The sequence below is a fragment of the Podarcis pityusensis genome (genome assembly GCF_964106645.2).
Source record: "Podarcis pityusensis genome assembly, chromosome: 3".
NCBI lineage: Eukaryota > Metazoa > Chordata > Lepidosauria > Squamata > Lacertidae > Podarcis > Podarcis pityusensis.
This window is the reverse complement of record NC_138026.1, coordinates 43591349-43614866: the sequence shown is the minus strand read 5'-3', so window position 1 is coordinate 43614866 and position 23518 is coordinate 43591349. Positions and strand designations below refer to the sequence as shown.

At 41.7% G+C, this 23518-nt stretch overlaps 1 long non-coding RNA gene across 4 annotated transcripts in view; it reads right to left on the bottom strand.

Annotated features, from left to right (window-relative positions):
• Positions 1-23518, bottom strand: part of LOC308473988 — a 216658-nt gene that overhangs the window by 127382 nt on the left and 65758 nt on the right. For 3 of the 4 annotated variants that reach the window (XR_013984435.1, XR_013984436.1, XR_013984437.1), the window contains exon 3: positions 8265-8352. This is a non-coding gene — a long non-coding RNA (uncharacterized lncRNA). Of the gene's footprint in view, positions 1-4848; positions 5443-8264; positions 8353-23518 lie in introns of those variants that run through there. The other variant, XR_013984438.1, reaches the window with a different exon arrangement.

Below are 23518 nucleotides of genomic sequence, written 5' to 3'. Positions count from 1 at the left end.
AGACATCTTCCCAGTACAGAAAATACCAGGAGTGGGATTTAAATAGCAACTTTTACAAAACAAATATACTTGATAGACAATAATGCAAAATATCCAGCTGCTGCAAGATGCTAAATTGTTCCTTACTATCTATAGGGTTGCATGCAACATAGCATCAAGACTAAGATTTCATCAGTGTGAGGATTTCTGCTTGTGCAACAGAACCTTCTCTCCTGTTACTCTTCCTGCACACCCACTAAATCTGTTATCAGGGTTCTCCCGACCTTCCAGAGCAGATCTGGTGATGGGACAGTGTGCATGGGGGAGGATGGGAGTGGAGTCCCACTGTGTTTGTGGGAATCCTTGCACTGGCTTCTGCTAGCACAATGGAATGGTTGAATTCTGGCCACAATCAGCTGAATTCCAGTAGCATCTGGGTATAGTCTCTGTGTATCCATAAGTGATCTTTGCAAGATCCGTGGGTTTAAGGGAACTCTCAACACATCAAATCCTTTATGAATTCTTTGAATGGCCTTTCCCCCACCCCTATTCTAAGGCAGTGTTGTCAGAGTTGAAAACATTGAATTTCAACCAAATCTTGGTGCCATGTTACCTGGAATGAAGCCAGAATTAATCTCTTGCTGTTTCCAAACACTACATACACAATTCTATTTCAGCACTAAATATACTTTTATTCTCTGAAAACCATCTGATTGATCAAGTGAATAAATAAACAAGCATATCAATTAATGGACTGGAACTTTGAGACGCACAAGTCAAGACTGAATTTCCTTCATTTAAAAGTTCATTAACAAGAGGTGCAAAATAAGAAGGATGCAAATGTTGCTAACTTTAATTAAAACGTAGGCTAAATCTAATGAAATTGTCATGATTGCAAAACTTATTTTTTCCCCTTTTTTATAATAGTGTCATTTGTATCAAGTTCCTACCCATCATCCCCATGAAAATTCAGGCCCCCCTTCAGTTACTGAAAAAGAAAACACAATGCATGAGCTTATCCACTGAGGGTGATAACTATTTAAACAGGCTGTATAATTGGCTATCTGGTGCTGCAGTTTACTTCAACCACACTCCCTGAACCAAATCCCAGATCTTTTATGCCTGTGTCCAACCCCACTCCCAGGGAAGGATCAATCTCTAGTCATCACAATAGCTGCCCCTTCAATCCCATTGAATTTAGACACTGCCACCCACCTAAGGACTATGATACAAAGACCTTCTCCTGGAGTCTCTGTGGGTTCTGGTAAGTGATAATTGGGAGCACACAGCATGGGCAAGAGGAAGAGACTTTGTGTTCGGCCAATTCCTCAGAAAGTTCTGAAAGGCATTTGGCCATCACTAAAGCATTATCTTAAAACTCCAGACATGTTGATTAAATGGCAGAGTTCTGTGTTACAATTAATTAAAATGGCAGCCACCTGCATAATAAGTGGAACACAGCAAGCACAGTAAAGCAAGTAAAGGTGCTTGTGTGGTAATTTTGATCTCTCTCTGTAAATGTGGATGAGATGCCCTATGTGGTCCATATACAGGACTCCAGAATACAGTTCAGCATAAAACGTTCATGTCCTGTAATCCAGAACCATCTAGGACCTTACAGGTATGGGAGACCAGGTTCATCATCTTTAACTTGAAAAAGTGGCACATCAGTCCTAAACACACCATGTAGAATTCCGTCAGGTGTCAGCTGAAATGAATTAGCTTTATCGTTGTTCTATTGATCATTTTAGTACTTTATTGCTTTTAAACATTAATTGCCTTGCGATATACATTTATTGGATTATTATTTTAAAATACTTGCCAGTTTAAGAACAGAGTTAATGCAATTTCCAACAAGCTAAGGCTGATGCCTTGACAGACATGTCCCAAGATCAACAATAATGTTATGCAGTGTCACAGATTGTGCTTGCTTACAACTTAACTTCAATGCACCTACATTTTCCTTGGTCATTCAGCCCAAAATCCAGTTGGATTTGCTCTGGACCTGTACTGCTTTATGTAGCATCTGAGCCTTACTTTATTGCTAGAGGAATCTCTATGTAAGTGGACTCATGCCAGTTGGTTTCTTACAGTACATAAGTTGACACAATGACTGTGACTCAGCAGTTCCAGCATAGAAATCCTGTGTTTCACATAGTGAAGGGCTTTGTTTCTATCTTCTGTGAAAAGCTTGCACACGTGCCGACAGGTACATCACTGTGTGCACATCAAATTCACCACTTGAATTGTGCCTAATTTGCACAGTGTATTTTTAAAAGATTGACCCGTGTCTGCTCCTACCTCCTTATGGAATTCCCATGTACTCGAACGTTGTTCTGTTAGCCTCATCCAACTTGGTAAGAGACTATGGAAGTTTGGTCCAGCAACATTAGGGGGGCATATTGGCTACCCCTGAACTAGACCCTTAAATATAGTGGAACAAGGCAGAACACAGAAACTTTCTAAACACTTAAAACTACTTGGCCACAGATGGAAGCATCTGTTTCTGTCCCTCAGATGTTGCCCACTGGAAAGCTTTCTTTCATGTAGCATTTCACTCTTGGGAGATTTTCCCTCCCAACCAACCCCCCTGTACAGGCTAAAATGGCCAACACATGGGAATGCATAGGACATCTCTAACTAATGAAAATTGTACGGCTCTGTGAAGATAGATTTTTTCAAGTGATGAAATCAGCTCATAAAAGTCAGACCTTTGGTAACTGAAAAAATCTGGTTTGTGGTGGTCATTTTTGACCGTCAGAGTGTGAATACATGCTAGTTACCCCCTCCCAAAAAAAAAATCAGTGAAGGACAATGTATCCTTGTTTCCATACTGTTCATTAGTTTTGTGGCTTAATTCCTATCTCTAGTTAGCAGGGGCAAGCAGCTTTGTTCATTCAGCAATTGAAGTTGAATTGCCCTGCCACAGATCATGTGAGTTTGTTGCATTAGTGTTGCCAACTCATTTCTCCTTGAGACCATAGCATTTGCCTGCCAGCATGGCATTGTCCTTCAATGCTCAGACACATTTAGCGCAACAAGCTGTGAGGAAATCACCAGTATAAGCACGGGGGGGGGGGGGATTTTGTAAGTTTACTGATCAGAAAGGTGAAGGGGCACAATACAGAATTAATGGTGGTCATTTTAGCCTGATTTCAGAGTTATCATATTGTATGTTTGCTACCAGAGACACCACTGAGTTATATAAGCCCCCTTCATACCTTATCTTACATGCATCCACCTTACATGTTGATAGAGTGGTATCATACCACTGACCTTGCCCTGACACTGCCATGTCCCACTGGCCCTGCCCCACATAGCACTGAACATCCAGAAAGAAGCAACCTGTAGGCATACAGTTGTATGCACATGTGTGGACCATGCAACTGGGAATCCTAATTGTAGCAGGTTGTGTGGAGCATCTACAGGCATACAGCTGTACATATGGACCTTCAGGTCCATACAAGGAGGTGTTGGGCCGAGACAGCAGGGCATAGTGATGCCAGAGCTGTGATTCAGCACCTGCTCCATAAGTAGTATGAACATGTGAACATTGTATGAAAGGAGCTATGCAGGTAAAGGTAAAGGGACCCCTGACCATTAGGTCCAGTCGTTACCGACTCTGGGGTCGTGGTGATCATCTCACTTTATTGGCCGAGGGAGCCAGCGTACAGCTTCCTGGTCATGTGGCCAGCATAACTAAGCCGCTTCTGGCGAACCAGAGCAGCGCACGGCAACACTGTTTACCTTCCCGCCGGAGCAGTACCTATTTATCTACTTGCACTTGAACCAGTGGCATAGCGTGGGTTGTCAGCACCCGGGGCAAGGCAAGTAATTTGCGCCCCCTAACCCGTGGATTTGCGCCCCCTAACCCTAACCCCCAGATGTTGCGCCCGGTGCGGCCGGCCCCCCCTGCACCCCCCATGCTACGCCACTGACTTGGACGTGCTTTCGAACTGCTAGGTTGGCAGGAGCAGTGACCGAGCAATGGGAGCTCACCCCGTTGCGGGGATTTGAACCGCCGACCTTCTGATCGGCAAGTCCTAGGCTCTGTGGTTTAATCCACAGCGCCACCCGCGTCCCTGAAAGGAGCTATAGAGTCACCCTAAACCAGCAAGGGAAACCCACCTCTGGAAGTAGGATTGGGTGAGGAGAGAAATTGCAGCAGATTATGCACTTCTGAATGTACACAGTGATGATCTTCTAGGTTCTTTTGGGTATATGTTGCAATCTGGATGGGATTTCACATCTGCATCAGGAGCAGGGCTGATCCTACCATTAGGAAGAATGAAGCAGCCACTTCAAGGGCAAATGCTAGGGGCAGCAGAAATAGTGATAACTGCCACTCCCTGAATCCTCTCCCCAGTTACTTCCATCCTCCTAAACTGACACTAGCAATGTAAGCTTGGTGCTGACTTGAGAAGGCAGGCTGTTTTACTTAGCCATTTTCTCCCAATGCATCTTCTCCCATCTTCTCCCAATGCATCACAGACAGCACCATTGAATAGGACCCACAGCAAACAAGCAGGCAGGGGAGCACCAACCTGGGCCATGAACTTTATCAGGCACTGCACACATTGCTCTGCCTATGTGATGCAGTGGAAAGACTGTATTGGTGAACATAACTGATGGTGGTGAGAAATTATGTCGGGTCTCAGCCTGATCAATGAGTAGATGGTTTTATTAGATGAAAACTTTGGTCTTTCTGAAGGATGAGTGGGACATATATAAACCCTATCCTTTTTATTATAAGTCCAGAAATGAACGCAGCATCCTATAACCAGGGTGACAACTCAATGCAAGGCAAAAACACACACACACACCCATTGCTTTCCTATAGGAAAATGTTATTGCCTCTTTAATGGCAGTCCACCTTGCCCAGCTTTATGTCTAACTTAGGAATCAGAGGATGGAAAGGAGGGATATATATGTTTTATTACTTTTACAACTATACATGTAGAGGGTTTGTTGTTGTTTTTTAATGTAAATCTTCTGCAAGAGGTGATTTACAGCAAACAGAAGCACAACAATCCTAAAGAATGAGCATTTTGCTTTCCGAAAACTAAGTATAGTCAAGCTGTGTGGCTTAAGGTACTGGCTCACATTTGCATTCAGAATCTGGATTTTTTTTTCCTGCAGCCAAAAGCTCAGATAGAGGGTGGGGAGTACAATGTGTGGGCTTGTGCAAGTGCAAATACAAAAGGTCACTGTCTCATCTAGAGAAACAATAAGATTAGTGCTTTTATCACTCATTTTTTGCTATCCTGCACTGTTCTGTAAACACTGTTGTATGACTTTGCCTCTTATCATCAGTCAACGGGATCTGCTTTTGTTGAAAGAGCGTCAATCACAAGGGTTTTGCCATTCATATACTTAGCCTTATAGCTGCAGGGACTGGGAGTGGGGGGAGGACAGGCTTTCATTCAGCCTACAATAGGTGGCTCTGTCACTGTTAGAAAAATGCTGTGAGAGGAAAAGGAATCGTCATGGATAGTGTAACCAAGAGTTCACTTGCTCTGTCAAGCAGATTAAGATAAAGCTGAACGAGGTCAAAGCTATTAACATTTAGACTACAGGGTATATAACCAGTTAGCATCTAGTTAGACAGTGGGTTTTTAATTGGAGAGTAGCTTCCTTCTAACATTATGTAAACACTAATATTAGCTGAAGCCTGGGTGGTCCCATCTTTACAACCCAGAGGACGTATTTGATGCACATCCCGCTCCAAATTATCCTTTATTAACCAAGCCACATTTGAATTGTAAATGAGTCCTGTCCCTACCACCCCACTGGCAGACAGAAAGCTTCAAAGTCACAAAAAACTTTGGCTTCCCATTTGTTTCCTGCAAAGTCAAATTCTCTTTTGCAGAACATACTTGGTCTTGATCTTAGTCTATGTTCTATTGCTTTTCTAGAATTCATTTGTAAAAATAATAATAATAATAAGTGAATTTTTCACTCAGTTCTTACCAGGCTGGTAATTCTCTTTGTGTGTATGGTGGTGGGGGTGAAAACCATGACATGAACCTACCCAGACCCATCATCTGAGGGCCTTCTTCATGTGCCTCCTCCGTGAGAGGTCAGGAGGGTGGCAACTTGAAAATGGGCCTTTTCTGTGATGGCTCTCCACTTGTGGAGGCCCACCTGGCACCTTTGTTACATATCTTTATGTGCCAGGCAAAAACATTCCTCTTCTCCCAGGCCTTTGGCTAATTAAACAATCTATGGCCTTTTAAACTGGGTGGGGGTTGTTTTTGTTTGTTAATATGTTATGTGTTTTTGTGTTTTTATATTATAACCCACTGCACGATCCTCAGATAAAGGGCGGTATAGAAATTTAACAAATAATAAAGCAATAATAATGTGTGAAATGAACAAATGAAATTTAACAAATACAGAGGTGTGTACACGCATGAACCCAATTTATGTAATCTTCCACAACTGTGCATTTTTCACATGCAAGGTCAGCCAAGTCATGCTGAAGGACATGGGAACGAGCCTTGGTGCTAAAGAACCACAACGCATAGATACACACACAGGGCCAGCCCTACCATAAGGCAGAATGAGGCAGCTGCCTCAGATGGCAGATGCTGAAGGTGCGAATAGCTCCCACTGTTCACCAAGCACCTCCTAAGCTAGCATGCCCTGTGTCCCCTAAGCTAGCCTGCTGGCCTCATGTACACTGGCAAATGTTGTCCTATCACTAGTAAGATTCAACAGCCAGTGTGGTTGAATTATATATTCGCTCCAAGGAGCAGAATGTATTGGATCAGCCCAGTACAGACACAACATATGCAATGTTTAATATGAAGAAAGGTTCCTATGGGGGGGGGGGGAGGTGAGAACCACCTACATCATTTTTTGCAGTAGACATATTCTCATATGTGGGCCTCCATTCATATGAAGCTGTCTTCTGTTGGTTGCTGAAGACATTTTAATTCCAGAAAGCTTTTGTCATGCTAAATAATTGACATTTTATTTAAAGGTTGTGTTTTATCTGTTGTTTCTCTGCCTCTGGTGTGTTGTTGTTTTTCCGTATTTTGATTAAATAGATTTTTATTAAAGATCTTTAAACTTTTAAGAATCTTTCTTCCATTTCTCATGAATAGTTTCTAGCCTCATCACTAATATAGCATATTTATTCAGCCAAAATATGGTTAACCATAAAAATCTGCAAGAACTTTGAAAATGCATGCCAGTAGTGGATTTCCCATGGGTTCCCTTCTCTAGTAGGTACACCTTATATACAGTGAACTAACCTTGAGGGTAAAACACATCACTCACATCTTTAAGGGCTCATAGCTTTCACAGAACATAAACAACTAACAAAGTACATATGGAGAGGACTCAGCAAACAGAGCAGAAAGTAATTTGTTCTCCATTTAGCAATACACCACCCAAATAGGATATCTGGAAAAAATAAGCATTTGGGTGTTTGTGCAGTTGTTCCACAGCCAACTCACACAACCTTGGGGTTTATGTTGGCCATTTCAAGTTGTTATGTGTGTCATTTCCCTGCCTACAGCCAAGCAATCTGCTGTTGTATGTAAGATTAAGTCTGTTGCACACACCCATAACTTAGCCTACTTATCATGAAGGGTATGTCTTCCTGCCTCTGAATTCCAGTTGTTGTGGAATAGGAAGAGGCCTATCGTACTCATGTCCTGCTAATGGATTTCCATGTTAGGTTTCTGTGTGTTGCCACTGTGCAGTGCTTTGGAGTCACAAGACTCTGTTTGGCATTCCAGAGATTCCAGGCTATTGGAAGTCTCACAGAAGACAGGAGACGGATGTTCTTTTGTTTTCCAGTTGCTCTCTGCTCTCACAGAGAGAGGATGTTTCTTTTCTGTCTGCGTAGCGAGAAATAAAACTCTTTAGCCATGTAGCTCATACTATCTCGTCCTTCCCTGTGTGTTGGATACTCTGCGTAATGGGGGAATGTGCTTGGAGCCTTATCAGAGGCTCAGGTCGTTAAACGTCGTCAGAGGCGATTCTGGAGGACTCAACCAGAGGAGTCTCTCAGTCAAATGCAAGTTCGATGTTCCCATCAGCAACCCGTTGGCTACTGTGAGAACAGAATGCTGCACTAAATGTGCCTTTGACCTGATCCAGAAGGTTCTTCTTATGTTCTTGACCAAAAATGTAGCTTTTGAATGGCAGGCAAAAAAGCTAAACCCTATCCCTGGAAGTGACTGCATACAGCTTGCAGTCAATACACAAGTTGCCAAAACGTACAGAAATTTCAAGTGACCATCATAAATTTAATGGAAGCATGAAAGACTTACATTGTAGTTTCTAGTCACTTTTCAGGGGGCTTGACCTATTGCACTCATGGCTTCCCAGCAGCAGCTTGTAATTGGCCAAATCCAGCCCCTAAGAAAGAAAGAGAAAAGAGGAGACATTCCAAGGTTTAATAGTCTAAATATAAGTAGAAATGCATTAAAAGAGAGTGGGGAGAGTATATTTATCATTCAAAAATAAATAAATGAGGAATTCGGAAAAAATAGATTAAAATCCAAGTCTGAGTAGAATACAGGGTATTCTACTTAAAATCCAAGTTTGAGTGAGTAGAACACACACACACACACACACACACACACACACACACACACAAAGGCCCATCACTGTTCATTTTAAGTGACCTCTGCTTGAGATATCAGTGCGCAGCACAGAATATTTTATTAACAAGCCAATAAGAGTTTGGAAGGGCATATATCAAACTGCTGTAGATACCACTTTCCCCAGTCATCATTGTTGGCAGGATGGAGACAGATGCTCCCAGAGCATTTAATAGCTACAAATATTTTCAAGTTGCTATTTGTAAAAAGAAAAGGAAAAGAAAGAAAAGGCATGTTCCTCCTTGTACTCCGGAGAAGGCAGACAGCTCTTTGAGTCATCACAATGATCCTGCCTTCATCTTATACTTTAAAGAAGAAAATGTGAAGCATCTCCAGATGTTTTCAAAAACAGGTCAAAGCAACTACCACCAGCTGAGCTTCTCCTTCTCTTCTCTTCTCCTTTACTTTTTTTTATTTACGGAGTGCACAAAGTAAACACATCCATGTATTCCTAGTCTTCTTACAAACCATACATAAATGCAAGCCATTTCTTAACAACTTCAGATGTGTCTATAACAATATCATCTTTCCAAGTCACTAATGAACTTGGGGAAAAATACCTTGCATCCAACCTTTGTATAACATTGATCCTTCAGGCTCAAGCATCTTCTTTCTATTGAAATCTTGAAGGATTTCTTCCTGTTGTCCTCTTAATGTTCAAAAGAGACATTTTTCAAAGAGATTCAGACATCTCTTTAGTCTCAAATGATGCATTTTAATGAAATAGCTTCATTATGTTTTCAGGGCTTCACAAATACAGATAGACAAGAGTTAGTCAGAACTCACTTATGAAAGAAGGGTGGCAACCATTTGAGTTATTTTCCTCAGTTCTTAGAAAAAAGAATAACTTCAGTCTGTGTATTACAGTTAGCTGGAATTTCAGCCAATATCGAAAGCCTTAATCTAACATCACTTAGATCCAACAAAAACACAATATACATAGTCACAGTCACAAGCAAACAAATGAGAAGGCTCATTTTATTTGTCTCAGATCAAATTTGGGGGTTCAAAACTTCTGCCAAAGTCTGATCTTGCAAAATTGTATTTTTTAATAGGGAAGTTGTTTGAAACAAACCGATGGGTTAATAATGGAAGTGTATGCATTTGGAAATCGGGTTTTCGGCAACAATATTTTACCCGGCAAATGAAAAGAGCCATAATAGGAGTGTTACAAGTTATTGCTACATAATGATTCATCCAAGTTGTTGTTACAGCTCAATTTTCCTTCTTTACAGGCCTCGTTGCAGCTGTAAAAAAATGAAAGTGATGGCAAAAAAGTCAAACAATGCAATGGCCCCATTACTGACAGAAGTTAGTTTTATGATTGTGCTGGGCCACTAAGAAGCCAATGCAGTGTAGTGACAAGACAGCCCAATTTCATTGCATGCTAACTCAAATGCAAGTCTCACTGTAATCCATGCACCTTACCCACATGAAGGTGTGCATAACTTGGCAAGCTAACAGCAGCTGTGGAAAACTGGAGTGACAGAACCACCATCACATGCATAGCCCCAGAAGGGGTGCATCACTTCCAGGGCTGGCACAGCAGAGAGGCCTGAGGGTTTTTGAGGCCCTATCCCTACAAACCCTGATTCAGGGCATTCAGCTGGCTTGAAGCAGAGGACTCCCCCACTGATGCTCTTTTTCGCTAGCTGAGACTGCCGGAAAACTGACTGTGATGCACTGCAACCTAAGAAGCACACCTGTGAAGCAGGATCTGCTGTGCTCTCCTCTCTGGTACTATTAAAGCCGAGTCAACATTTCCAGGATGATACTCCTCAGAGAAAATGTCTGACCTTTCCTTTTTCTCCCCGCCCCCCAAGAAGATCACTTTGCAGAATTTTACCTGAATATTCCCCACCATTTCCTTGCTCCACAATGACTATGGATGGAAGATGCAAGATAGTGGGCCAGATTGCTAACGTAGTTGTTATGCTTAAAGCTGCACAAACAAACAAAATGAAGGCCAAAGTTTCCCCAACCATGCCCTAAACAGGTATTTCTATCTCAAACAAGATGTCAGTGATGGTTTCCTTTGTGAACATACAAATCACTAGAACACTACTTCAAAGGGGTATTATATAAGAGAAGCAGAATCAGGAGTTGTCATTGTCCCACTGCATGGAATAATCCACTTTTTAAAGTGCTATGAGTCACTTTTGTGGTTAATAGGCATTCACGTTTTTTTAAAGGGCCATTAGGCGCCAAGGAAAGGAAATATTAAATAGATCTCCTAATGGACTGTAAATCTTAGAACATAAGAGTTATTCTGAAGTTTCAATCCAGTCCAGCTTCTGGAGATGGCTCTTTAAAGCTACCATTGATAAGAGTTTACTTGTACTAGGAGATTTAACTTTATGGAGGTCTGTTATACATTTCCTTTATGTGCCACACTTTACGAGCAAGTTCTCTGTACATGAAGGCATTGAAATCCACCACCAGAGAACTTAGTGCATTAATTCACTTGATCTGTAAAACACAGTTCACTCACATAGAGCAGATTAAAGACCTAGCAAAGGGGAGCAAGCTGGCAAACCAGGAATTAGATACATCATGTTGGAACTATAACTTGTAAAGCTTTTTTCCAAAATAAGTGTCAAAATCTTCCAAGCAAATCTAGTCCTCTACTGAAAACCAAAGGGATTTCTCAGTTACACGTAAGATGGGACAGATTCAAGCTGACTGCAGGTAGTTGTAGGACTTAATAATAATAATAATAAATTTTATTTATTATTATATAATAAGTTACCCCCCCCAAAAAAAACCCCAAAAATGTTAAACCTGCAACACTTGAACAGAGTACTTGGCAAACCCATCATTGCTTCTACTAGCATACTGCATTTATTTAACATGAATAGTGTTGCGTGTGTAGGTCCCCAGGCCACCCCTCAAATAACTTCACACATAACACGTAATTTTAGTTTTGGTTTTTGGGCACTATTTTGGCCACAACTTTATTAAAATACAAAATCAGTGAGTGGTTGTTTAGACATTGGTTATGACTATCTGTCCCCCCACCTGGGACAGAACTGACATCCCGAGGTTCGATCGGTAGCCAGTAGAAGGGAAAGTCAAACTTGGGGGTCATCTGAGCTAAGCGTCAGACCCACGCCGCTCACCCCAGCAGCTCCCCGAAAGCTTGCCGGCCCTGGTCCCATGACAGGGATTCCCATGACAGGGATTGGGCGGCCCTGGTCCCATGACAGGGATTGGACGAAATCGTGGCAAGCCCCAGGATTCCTTTAACAGAATTCCCTTCAGTGCAATAGGAGGGGCAGGCACCGCCTATCCTGACCCCTCCACCACCAGCATATTATAACCAATGCCTAACCGCAACCTTACAAGTTGTGACGAATTGCTGAGTAGTAGGCAAAAACCAAATGGCACAGCCAATCACCAAATGGCAAAATTCCTACTAGGCCCCTGCTCCAAAGCAGACAACCCCATGACAGGCAAAGCAAGGTCAACCGGAAAAGAGGGCGGGCGGGCGGGTGATCCGATGCACTCTGCAAAGAGAAAGAGAAACCAGAGTGCACCAATATTTAAAGACAATGGTCCCACCCACCCAATTTGCAACGTACAATTTGCCCCAGCAACCCGGTTACCCAATCATAATGCCAGGCAACAACTCTTAACCTGCCTGGCAACAAGAGGCCTGGCCCGGCGGCCCACACCGCAACACGTGCTCTCATTTATTGGAGAACACGCTTAGTCAAACAGAATACAAATGGGAGATGTTACATCCCAAGGACCAGGATATATGTTACTATCTCCCCATGTATTAGAGTGGCCAGATGTAAAAGAGACCAGGCACTAAATTTAATATTTTTGTAGAAGACAGAATTTTAGCTGGTATAGCCAACATGGCAAGCTACACCCGTTCAACTTCCCCCTTCTACACAACTATTACAGATGCAGGAGCCCTATGCTATTTTCTATCTCATCCCCCCGCCCATGCAAATTTACTCAGAAGTAAAGCCCTATTACGGCATCCCCCATCACACAAGTGAGAGGCGCATGGACTGGCCAACAAGCATGTGGCAGAGGAGGTGAGGCCACAGAGCTGGCCCATGAGGTGAGGTGAAGCGGCTGCCTCAGGCAGTAGAAGAACAAGAGGCCACATCCCACCTGCCCCACTGCTTCTGCTGCCAGCAGAAAGCCCCCTCTTGCCATGGGGCATTCCAGCACACAGCGTTGCTACTCGTTTTCTTAACTCCTTGTGAAGCGTTCCCTCTCTTGCCAAGTTTCGTGAGGGGGGTATTCCAGCATGCAGCGTAAGTGGGGGCTGCAGCGTAGCAGGAGGGCAAGAAGTAGTACATGCCCATTTTGCCTCAGCTGGTGAAATGGGACATGCCACCCCTGTGGGGCCAGGAAACATGCCTCCACACACACACACACCCATCATAGCACTGTAATTATGTGAAGGGAAATATCCAAATATGGCTTAAGACTCCATCAGTTCACACAAGAGCACTTCCAAATATGACTTTGTTTCTTCAAAAGCATTTGAGGTAATAACATTTAAAGAACACGTTTTGCACACAAGAGGTTCTAGTTTACATCTCCAAGTAAGGCTGAGAAAGACTGAAATCCAGAACTGCTTTCAATTGGTGTAGAGTAGGTTTCAGGCAGTAGCTAGATAGATACCCACAAACATTTATTTAAACACGTATATCTTTCTACTGCTCAATAACTTAAAACACAACAAATGGCAATTAAACAATAAGAGCACTAACAATCAAAACAATTACTAACATACTCAGGCCATTTGGGGAGGACAGGAAGGAAAGAAGGAACGAAGGGTTGTCAGGAGTACAAATATTTGTCATTTTTCAAATCTGGTAGAGAAACAATATATTAGCACACAATACTGAAGTTAAAATGTGATCAATGTACAAGACTATTGTGCTGGGCTTGTTTATTTTTTAATGCTTTTGTGTTTTTGTAAAATAATAGCACTTTGTGGGCAGCCATTTTTTCAATTACTTTTACAGATAACATTCTGGTTCTGAAGTATGAAAGCATGATTATGAGAAGCCCCCAAATAACCCTTAAAAAACAACATATACACACAATCTGGAGGATTGTTTTTTCATACCAATAAACTTTTGCTCCATTGGGAGATATTCTGTACACAGAGCAGTCATTAGCTGTCTAAAGCCAGGTCATGCCTTCCCTCATTAAATGACTTTCTGTTTGGAGGACATTGGATTGCTTCAGTTACCAGTGAGAATATGTCAGTCTTTATTTCCTGCAAGCATTGCCTTGCCTAATGGAAACGCTAGCCTTTCATGTATATTTCCTGGAGAGCTAAAGAATGTTAATGACGGTGAAGCCTATGCCACTCGGTGGCTGGGTTTGTCAAAGTGGCTGGGGCAGCGGACAGACGTCAGCAGGATACACACATGCTAATCAAACCTCCATCTGCACTGGGGGCTGCTTACAGAAACAGACAATTAATTTATAGAGCTCCATGCTATGCCTAGGGAATGAAGAACATATGAAGACAAAATGAATTCCCAAGGTCTGTAAAATGTTAGTAGGCTCTCCCAATGCTTTTGGGAGTGTTTGAAACAGAAAAAGTTTGTGTGGGGGTGGTGTGCTAACCTTGTGGAAACTGACATCTTCATAATAGGCAACTGCTTCATTTATCTGAAAAGGCTTGGTGTTGTTGCTTTTCTCCAAGTATAGGAATTCTGACGCTATAGCTATCATGTGCCTGACTCTTAAAGTGACCCTGTGGTGCCCTCAGGAATGAGGCAGCCAAAATCCTTTTCAACTAAGGGAGGAAGTAGTGGGGTGCCAATCACAAGACAACAACACATTACAATGACTGGCAGTCATGGTTAGCAAGCAGTGAAATATTTTTTTCCTCATTTCTCAAACGCCTGCTACTAGAAAGGGAGGGGGTGGGTTTTAGAAGGCTTTCTGGACGAAGAAGCGTGAACAAAAACCCTCTCACAAAATTGCACAAAATCAGTGTTTCTTATGTCTTCTCTAGCATTACAAGTTTCATATGATTCCATGATTGAGGGCCACAAAGAATAACCTATACTGCATGTCAAAATGTAGGTTGAGTATTTTATGGCAGCTGGAGTTGAGCTGAACGTATTTCAGGAGGTTGCTGTGTAATCCTGATAAGGTCTTGACTGTCACCCATCCCCTCAGCTCTTCCACAAGCCCATGTTTCCAAATCAGTGACACTACTCTGAAGAAACCCATACCTTATCAGGGTTTCACACAGGGAGTAGGTGAAATCTGTGCTTGTCTCCAAGCACACAGGCATATTAAATGGTGAAGGGAGAATGTGAGTTAAGGCAACTGCATAAGATCATATTCACTTACAAACTTACCAAGGCAATGTAAAACAGGGATGGGGAGCCCTTTTAAGCCTGGGGGCCATGTATCCTTCTGGGCAACCATTTTAGGGGGCATCATATACCAGTGCCGCGTGGGGCCAGAAACATAAGTAGGCAGAATATCAAATACTATGCTTAGTTTGAAGTGTTATATGGAATGAATGGCACATACTGTATTATGAGGTTTTATTTAGCTTTTACTTATTACATTTCTATACCGTCCTTCAGCCAAGGATCACAGGGCAGTTTACAATATAAAAACACAGAAATGCATAACATAGTAACCAAACCAAACAAAAACCCACACATAGCATAAAAAGCTATCAATTCTTTAATTCGCCAAAGGTATGATTCTGGGTGAGATTCTTGGGGCAATTTGGAAGCCTTTTAAAGTTAAGTTCCACACTTGTTTTAAGAATGAATTGTGTGCTCAGGAAATTCTGTGCTAAGGCATCGAGTGTGAGGGAATACGCTTCTCATGCATATGTATGCAATGTATAGAGTCATTTTCACTCGTTTCATTAGCTGTTTAACACAATACCCCATTAAATCCCTTCAAGAGCTGCATTAGAGTTCTGTGGCAATAAGAAACTACAATTTAAAGTTGCATTATTCTAATAGTGTTATTGACGTTTTGAGGAAAAGCTTAAAAAGTAGGAAAGCATTGGTTGCATTGTGGAAATTCTCTTCAGGTGCAATCAACTCTGTGGTAAATAAATGATATTTATAAGTTAACATATTCATTGACTATTTAATTGAAAGGGGACTGAGCTTTTTTGTAGTTTTGCTTATGTTCAGTGGTGGAACGCTTCACTCCACAGAAGACTATGATCACATCTACTGTCTCTAAATCTCTTATTGAGGAGATACTTGAATGCTTCCCATTAGAGCATGATTGCACTCGTTTGTAGTTAAACATAATTAAAATAATGGTACTCGTGTTACCTTGGGTATATTACCCCCATTTTCAAGCTATCCTATGGAATTAAAAAGAAACTGCACTTGTGGCAATTGAAACGATGAAGAAGAAAAGAAATTGGCACATCATTGGATTCTGTCAGCTACATAAACACATAAATCTCTCTTTTTTTCCATAAACAGAGCCAAGTCACACTTTTATATACAACCACAGACTGTATAGAAAGACTGTCTAATGAATTCTATCCCATTTTGTGTGTGATCACCACAATCACTTCTACATGAGTTCAGATTGGTGAGCCAAATCCCATTCCCATTTGCAATATCATTTACTCTCTCTGGAAATGACCCCATTCGCTTACAGGGAAGAATGTTCCTTAGAAGTGTTTCATGCATATTTAGCAGCCATTGGGAAGGTAAACTAGGAGGCTAGTCAGTGCTCACTGGACCATCTATATAGTCCCTTGCAGGAGACTAGATCAGAAGGGAATGCACTGCTACAAAGACCATATATCCAGGTCCAGTAGACATTCCTACGGAGGATGCTGGAATATATCTGTCCACCTTAGAAGCTCATAGAAACTTTTTCTCAAGTAAGCAGTATGCAGCAACTAGAACTCCATGTTTGCAAAAGTGCTTAAATAATGTAGAGTCCAGAGAGAAAAGAAATCCCAGTAACATTTTTCTGAGGAAATGAAACAAAAGCAGTGTACAATCTGAGAAGAAATAAACAGAGAGGTTTTGTCTTGAGGCCTTGAACATAGCAAGTAGGCATTCAACTAAAAATACAGAGGAGACGCTCCCTCAGAACTGCACAGCCAATCAGAGCACACAGTACAGCAGCAAACATCAGGCCACTCTGCCTGGCAACAGTTCCACCACCACCACCACCGCTGTTGGTTAGCTGACTTACTGATAACAGAACTAACCCTTAAGTCACAAACTAGCTGATCTCTGGTGTTGCATTTCCAAGAGACCCAGACATTTTGGTTTGATGTGTCATACCTAGATTTGTCTGCTGCAGCTTAGAAATTGGCTTCTTTACATTCCCTGATTCAGACAGAGATCAGTTGTTGTTTATTCTACAGCCTGTTTTCACCTCCTCCTTTCTGTTGTGCTGACCAGCACACCTGAATTCATGCTTATTGCAGCAGGCAGGGGGAGATAATAGAGTGAAGGGCAAGAGTTCAATCCACTGGGGAATGCTACAGCTGACCAAGGCTCTTGCTTTTTAAAGAATAGCACCAATCCGTACCCATGCAGTTGCTTTTTGCAAATGCAAAAGCAAGAGCGTTTTTCCCCAGTAACAATCAGGAAAGGTATAATGAAGTTTCAGTGAACTCATTGCGAAAGAAAGAAAGAAAGCTCCAGTCTTTACTTCTTCCTCGTTGGAGCAACTGGTGGATTTTTTCCCTCCACCTAACAAGAAGAGAAAGCTAAAAATGAAGCCAAATAAATGGTGTGCTTTTTTTTCTTTGGGATTGTAAGGATATGTATTCTCCTTAACTTGCTGAGTGACATCAGCATTTCTAACACTGTTTAATGGCTGAGTGGTAATCCCTTTAGGAAAACATCTAAAGCCTTACACAAAGCAACAGTCACATCAGTTCTGATTCACAGTCAGTGACTTTCTATGTCTTAATGTGCAGGCTAAGATGCCGGTTATTTAGAAGAGGCTAGGTAATGAGGCCCAGACGGAAGAGAGCAAGTTGCAAGCCGTTTCACACCAAGGGTTGACACTATGCCAACGTGACGTGAGACTTTGTGGATTAGAATATAAATTATACTGCTGTTGCCTAGTTCATGCAGATGAACTCCAGTGCTAAGTGTGCCGTTTATACAGTTTTCATGCTAGTCAGACAAACTGAGATCAGTGGGAGATCCTCCTCCACCCAATATGGAGGGTAACACACCCATCTGCTAAAAATATTAAAAAAGATTTCAGATGGGTAGTTGTGTTACACTGGGTGCATGCCATGCATTTAAAGTACATTCCTTCCCCACCTCAATGATTCCTGGGAACTGTACTGTTATTATTATAATTGGTTGCCAGTTCATTTCTGGGCCGCACTAGCATCATTTAAAGCACTAAACAAGTTAGCCCCCAAATATTGGAGATACACACACACACACACACACACACGCACGCCCCTCTCAGGTGTTAAGATCAGCAGAAGGGTCTCTCTTGGTAGTTCCACAACTTCTGTTGTGAGGGGTGGCCCAGAAAAGGGGTTTATCCATGGCACCACCTAAGTTGTGGAATTCCCTCCCCGCAGAGGTTCATCTAGCTTCTTCACTATACAGCTTTCGACAAATGATGAAAATGCAACTCTTTACTGCCTAAGATGTGTGTTTTCAGGGGCCAGCCTATTCCCGTGACTATAATCTGTTTTAACTCTGAGTGTTAAGTTATTGTAACCCACATTGGAACTTCCTGATAAAGGGCTGGCAGTGTTGTTGTTGTTGTTGTTGTATTTTATTCTGGGAGCTGCACTGGGATCTCTAGATGAAGGGCAGTATATAAATTTATTTATTTATTTAATAATTAAATAAATTATCACCCTTATCAAACAGCTGCTGCTATTGCAGCAAAAACAGGGGATGCAGCAGTTACAAGTTATCAGTCTCTACAGCCACAGTAGGCACTGTGATTCTCCAGCAGTATGACTTCACCCTCAGAGGTGCACTCCATTGTTTCTGAAGACAGACAGATGCCCACAACAGCAACAAATGATCCATATTCTGGTAGAATCATTTCAAAAGACTACATGGGGCTTTTTAATGCACATTGGCTTCATCTATCTATCTATCTACCATCTACCTATCTATCTATCTATCATCTATCTATCTATCATCTATCTATCTATCTATCTATCTATCTATCTATCTATCTACTGTACTTACTTACTTATTTTACATGGGTATAAACCACTTCACAGTCTGAGGCCATCAAATTCAGTCCATAGTTGACTGGCATTCAATTGATGGGAGGCACCCATCAGCAGAACAGAGAAAGAGGTCATTCTCTCCCCCCCCCCACCCCAGCAATTTGCCTGTGCACCCCAAAGTCTGCTCTAGAAGTTGCCTCAGACCTCTGGGTCAAATTTAGGGATGGCAGGGGGACTGTAGGGGGAAGAGGGGTCACAGAAAATTGCCTCTCTGTTCCAAACGGACATCAACCTGGGGTCTCCCTTTGTCCACCATTAATCACAGAGCAGATATCTGCAGATCTCTCAGCCATTCACTTCTCCTAATGCTCTTGTTTTTGTTATTCTGGCATATCAGTCACTTGCTCATCCTGCACTATTTAGTTCCGTTGTTGCCTTTGCTGAGGAGAAATTTCATTTAAGGTATTAAAGATAGGGTGTGAGGAGATTGCATAAGTAGATGAGCTGTAAAAATAGCTGTAAAAGCTCCACCCTTAGATGATTTATTTCAAGGCACATGAGTTAGGCTTTGAGAGAATGTTGTGGGCAGAGTGTGATCCACAAAGTGCCACTCCAGCATCCTTCAGTGGGAATAGCACCAGACAATGCAATCCACCCATAGATTGCAAATAATGCCCTTCATTCTGTCCTCCTCGATCAGAGCTGAAGGAGAAAAGTAGGTCTGAAAAGAAAAAGAAAATCCGGATAGCATGTTTGTCTCTTATCTGTATCAGAAACTCCCTCTAATCAGGATTAATATTACAACATTCCCCATATGCTTCAGTAGAAATATTTCCTAGGGTGCATCTATTTCCATATTTGATCTGCATTAATACACAAAATCCCCCTGAAGTTTGTTTCACGATTCAAAAGATTTACAAATTGTATTCCGAGATAAATATGTTATTGTGATGTAAGGCTAGCTCATGCTTAGAAATACAGATGAATGGGGCCCTCAGTCTGAGAAAGGTTCTCTGCCCCTGCTGTGGACTATAAATGATGCTCAGCAAACTATAGGGCAGGATGGAGGACTAAACTCTCCAGTAGCAAATACAGGAGGGTGAGCTGGGCTTTGTTGCTGCATCCTAACTTGAGAGGGGGAGAAATTCATTTCATTTCACATATAAGTTGGACCTACCTAATTTGCGCTTTCTGAAACAATATGAGAACCAAAACAAAGAATTCCGTCAAAATTCACACTTCTCCAAATTTTGCAGTGCAGTTCTCCAACCAAAAATGGTTACAAAAAATGTGTTTATTACAGTACAGTGCATACATTAAAACATATGTTGATGAAACTAGCATACAAAAAGGACTGGTATTTGAGGAAATTCTTTGCAAAAATATGTATATTAGGAAAAAATGCATATGAAACATTATATATTAGGAGAAATTCACACTAAAATACTGACTATTTTTCATGAGCACTTAAAAAAAAACACCTTAAACAGATGTGGAAATGTGGGGGAACTAAAGATTGGAAAAATGAGAAACTAAGAGGAACAGAAAATGATAGATTCACTCATCCCTGATCCTAACCAATGAACAATGTACTACCCCAGGAAGGACTCTGAAGCAGATATTACAATTGTTTGAAACTGCCCTTAAGATGACTAAGGTGAAACCAACAGAAGGGAGCCAGCATCATCAGTGTAGGGATCTTAGAGTTGTCGGGGACCCGGAAGAATTAGCCTAGTTGTGAACTGTATAATGCCATTGCTGTGCATAGCCTCCCCATTGCAAAAGTTCCGCCCCAAGCACAAATTTTGAGGCAGGGCCAATATGATGTTGAGGCAGGGGCAGGATATGCAGCCCGCCCACCCTGCTCGACATGTTTACCTCTCTGTTTGTAGCTAATTTGAGAAGAGGGCTTGAAAAGCTAGTGCTATTTTTATAGAAAAAGAGGTGCTGGAACTCACCATGAATGCCTCCCCGTTTCTCTTATAATGGCAATGACATGCAACTGAGAGGTGCTGGAACTGAGCTGGTTTGTTCCAGCTGAGAAAAAGCCCTGAGAAAACCACAAGTTTTTCTAAGACTTCCCTTTAACAATTCTTGAAAATTGTAACCTGTAGAACTACATGAGTTCATACACCACTAGTTTCCTGAGACAGGTTTAGGGAAGCTGGGCTGAAGAAATGCATGGCGAGCCCTGAAATAATAATAATAATAATAATAATAATAATAATAATAATAATTTCTTATCTACCCTCCATGAGGTTGCAGGGCAGGTTACAATTGAAAAATACAATATTAAAAACAGTTAAAACAGATTTGTGTTCAACAGGTCCACATTTCAAGCCACCCAAGAAAGACACGTGGATATGAAAATGAGCAAGAAATGTACTTTATCTGCACACAAAGGCCAAAACCAAGCACAAAGACAAATTGCTCCGCCACCTGGACCACTACTGCCCAGAAGAAAAGGCTTCAGTGTTGAGTGTGATAAATGCATGTTTGTTGCATGCATTCCCAGGATTTTCTCTCAAGAGGGATCTCTTTTTCCCAGCAGTGGGACAGCAAACTCATACCCCGCTGAACTCCCATACTGTTCTCACTGGTCTGTAAAGCACACTGATGTGGCACTATTATCATCTAATTTTAAAACATTTAAAGCTTTTTACCTTCCGGCACCCATCTAGCCATTTTTAATGTCAAGCAGCAAAGCCCTGTCATTCTGTGGGCTTTTCTGTGAACAAACTCATTTTATGGGCTTGGCACGCCTCCTACTGACTCCCACCCCTCAGGCCTGAGCTAAGCATCCATCTCAAGAAGTAGATGCTGTAGGTGCTGGAGGCCACAGCTGTGTGGGCAACACAGCCTCCTCTGTGCCCTCTGAAGTAGCCTGCCTCCCTCAGTTGTTGCAGGGAAACAAACCAGTGTTCAAGGAAGATTCAACTACCAGTTCTATCATCCTATTTACATGGAATGCAAGAGGGGCATCATATCACCCTTTGCCTGAAGCAGCACAATGTCTTGAGCCAGTCCTGCAACCTTATTGTAGCCTCTGCACTGGGGCCAATGAGATTACGCCAGTGAAGCCACATTGGCTGCTGAAAATCCAAATTCTACAAAGTCATTCTACATCAGACCATCTTACAGAAAAACTGAAAATTAGATTGGGGAGGGGGGAGTGTATTCCTAATGTTGCTGTTTTTCCCAAAGAGGCAGGGAGCAGGGTGGAAAAGAGTAGATTAATTTGGATTTGGTTGAAGGGTATTTTCCCCACCCAACATTGAGCAAATATTATAAATGGTGAGATATTTTCTTGGTGGTTAGAGGTTCAGGTTCTGGACCATATTTCAAAGCATCTGGTTTATCAATACTAAAACAAAGTGTGACTGGCTCATTCAAAAACTGTAAAGGCTAACGTCTTATACTACATTTTCACAGTAATTTATTCATAATGCATGCATCACATATTGCTCCTCAAAGTAAAATCTGTCATAATCTGTTATAGCATGTGCCTTTTCCTGAACTTTTTAGACAGACAGATAGTCCAGAAGTCCCTGTTCTAATGGAACTAGAGGGGATATTGATCCCCCCCTCCCCCGAATTTGTTTTTCACTTTTTTCTTTCTCCCCGTCAACAATAACAGTACCTCTCCTGCTGGTCATATTTCCACTCCCTCCCCAACAAAATTCCATACCACACTCATGCATTGCACAGTCTTAAGGATGAATTGATTGGCCATATGGTGGCTTTTACAAATCATATATGTGGTAAATTCATGACACCCCTTTATGTCAAGATAGCTGTTGTGCAGCACTGGAGAATATATTCCAGTAACATTGCTTCTTTCCCCTCTAGTCTCTTTCACCATCTCAGGGGATGACTAGATTCAATCCAATGTCGTTCTCCTTGCTCAAACCACACCCTTTCACATAAAATGAAAGGAATGGATTAGTATGACAAATACTGAGCACAGAAAAGAGGTGCTGGATTATTCTAGCTTTGTTTTGGGTCCAACGCTTTACATTAAGAGATAGCTCTTGGGAGTATCTCCCTGACTGCATTCACCTGCATTTCACGAAAACATGTATTTGCAGATAAAGATTAATGCAGCATTGTCAACAAATGTGCAGAGTTTCACATGAACAATTAGAACTGCCATTGCCTCTTGGCTTGGAAATATCTTCCACGGTTATCCTCTCCTCCCTTCTCTGAAGCAAAACAAACAAGGAAGTCTGATGGAGTGCTTACTTATTTTTATCTTTTAAAGAGTCTTAAGATACACCACACCAATCAAATAAGCTTGTGTTTTGAGATAGGAATCAAGCCAGAGGTAAAAATTCTGCCAGCCTGTTCTCTAGCATGTACATATGCAGTGAGAAAAGAGTGGGGAACATCAAGAGAAATAATCCATAATCTAAAATTAAACTGCTTGCCATAGTTAAATTAAGCAACTTCAAGTGCAATCTTAGAGAAAATACAGTATTCATTTCATGCCCATTACCCAGGTCTCTGTGCTTGTTGTGATTATTGAGTCACACTTGAAATGCTCACATCTTTCTACTTAATTCTGTAATGCAGCTAGACAAATATATTTACTTATTTTAACGTTTGTATCATGCCCTTTCCCAGAGAACTAGGTTAAGTAGGGATGGGGGAGAAATTTGGTTCACTTTGCTTCCCAGAACAATAAGTGAACTGAAACACAGCTATCCTTCAAAGCTCATACTTCTACACATGTTGCAGTGAAGTTCTCCAACTTCAA